The sequence below is a fragment of the Charadrius vociferus genome, unplaced genomic scaffold (genome assembly GCF_000708025.1).
Source record: "Charadrius vociferus isolate BGI_N301 unplaced genomic scaffold, ASM70802v2 scaffold213, whole genome shotgun sequence".
NCBI lineage: Eukaryota > Metazoa > Chordata > Aves > Charadriiformes > Charadriidae > Charadrius > Charadrius vociferus.
In genome coordinates, this window is record NW_009647828.1 from 6,633,312 (window position 1) to 6,635,497 (window position 2,186).

Genomic DNA, 2,186 nt, shown 5'->3' on the forward strand with positions numbered 1-2,186 from the left:
CTCCGGCTCGCCGCTGAAGGCCAAGGACATCTTTTGTTCCCCTGCACCGGGCTGCGGGCCTCGAGTGCCCGCTCCGGGGGTTGCCGAGGCCGGCTGGGCTGGGGCTCCGCATCTGCCGCCTCCTACGCGTGGTTTTGGCTAAAACTGCTGCGAATTCCCTTTCCCCAAATGGTGCGCTGAGAGTCGGGTGACTACTGTAATCAAGGGAAGGCCGTGATTGTGAAGGAGTCGGTTAACCAGAAGAGCGTTTATTTGTTCTGAATTGGGATGTTTGCACTAAAAAAAAAAAAATAAAATAAAATAAGCAGTCACCTCTGTGCCAGTTTGTATGGAAATATTCACAGCACTTACTAAGTTACTCTGTCCATGAGCAAGTGCTCTGTGTCTTAGCTGCTGGAGGAGTTCAGAAGGATAATTAAGTAGAAAAATTCTATCTTTGCTCTGCTTCTTCAGGGGCTTTTTTTTAGGCATTTGAGACCACGGTGATGTTTTACATGTTGTACCCCAGTGATCATTAAACAACAGGTAGTTGCCATGAAGCCCACAATTTCCAAATGATAGGTACCTGAGCTTTAATTAGCTGATGTCAGTGAATTTATGCTCATTCTCAAATACAGAATGACAGACTGCTGCTTGCGCTTGGATAAATATTCTTCTATAACTATGAACAGTTTCATTTGTGTGAACTTTGATTGGCCATAGTGGGACAACTTGCTGTCTTTCATGATACTTGTGTGTGCTGGAAACTGACCTCTTTAAACAGAAAGATGTTTTTAATAAAGCCTTTCTTCCCCTTTCACTTTATTACAGCTACTAGCTAATGAACTTGTGAAATAGAATTTGGATCAAATCTCGGTTGCAGATATTTTATATAAACGCTGAATTACTTTTTATGATTTAATCCTAGAAAGGAGTTTGGTTTTTTAATTTTATTTTATATTTAAAATCCTGGGCAAATATGGTGTGTGTATATGGTGTCAATTTATTGAGTATTTTAATGATCTGAATCTACTTTAGCAATGTAGTGCAGTGCAAAAGTAGCTCAATGACAAACCTGAGGAAGTCTCCAAATGAACCTCCCCTGTTTAAGTAGAAGGTGTTGCCAACTTCTTAATGTCTTGGGTTTCATTTCTAAAGGATTAATGTACCACAGTCTGTAAAGACTCACTTGGTCTGTTGTCTCAATTTTAGTTTAGAATGAAGGAAAGCCATGAAGTTCACTTCAAGTTATATAAGTTGTTAATGTAAAAATACTTTATGTATAAAATAACTTGGGCTAAAGTATGAATATGATGAAGGATCAAGAAGGAAGGAAGAAATAGCTAATACAGGCGTCCTTTGCTCACCATTGCTTCTGTAGCCATTGTTTGCATTCCATTGCTGATTAAAAGCGCTGTTGTCAGGCTCGCAGACAAAGCAGCTGAGTTCAGTGGAGACTATGGAATGTGTGCAGAGGCTTAAATACAGAAATTTGAATACATAAGGGCAATGAGATTGAAAACATGACTTTTCAGCGAGAGTGTTCTTGTTATCTTTTTATGACGATGAAGACAATCGTTTGGAGTCTTCCTTGGCTGGTTTTCTGGATTAATCTTGACTGCATGATGGAGAAATAAGCTAAGGATTAGCTGTTTAGTCTAATCAAGCATCTGAGATCATTTGGAATGGTTATCCATGGCAGAAAGCCAATGTCTCCTCCATTTGATGATACTGATTATCTTGCATAGGTGGTACAAGATAACACATCAGTTTTAATGAAAAAAAAGAGCAGTTAGTGGTTTGAGATAACTACACTTCTCAGGGGTCATCCTTCATGGACAGTGTTAATGCCTAGAAATTGTTTAACATGCCTTCTGTGCTCTGGTACTTTTTGGGGTTTTGTCAGTTTCAGTTTTAAAAAAAAAACAGCAGTAGCATCACTGATTATTAATCTTAAACCTTTAAGAACAGCGGAGGTTTCAATGTGAATAAAAGGTAGACGGAGTTAAAATACCTATAATGTGCTGGCTTGCCTGGGATACTGAAATGTGTTCTTTCTCTGTGTCTAACTTGATTTCATCCTTAATCTTAGATGTGATATAAGCTTTAGTTTCAAGTCCTTCATACTTGAAATACTAGTAAGGTTAGATCAGCCTATATAGCCTACTAAAGCTTGTGCACGTCCAACGTAAGAAAAATATTTAAGA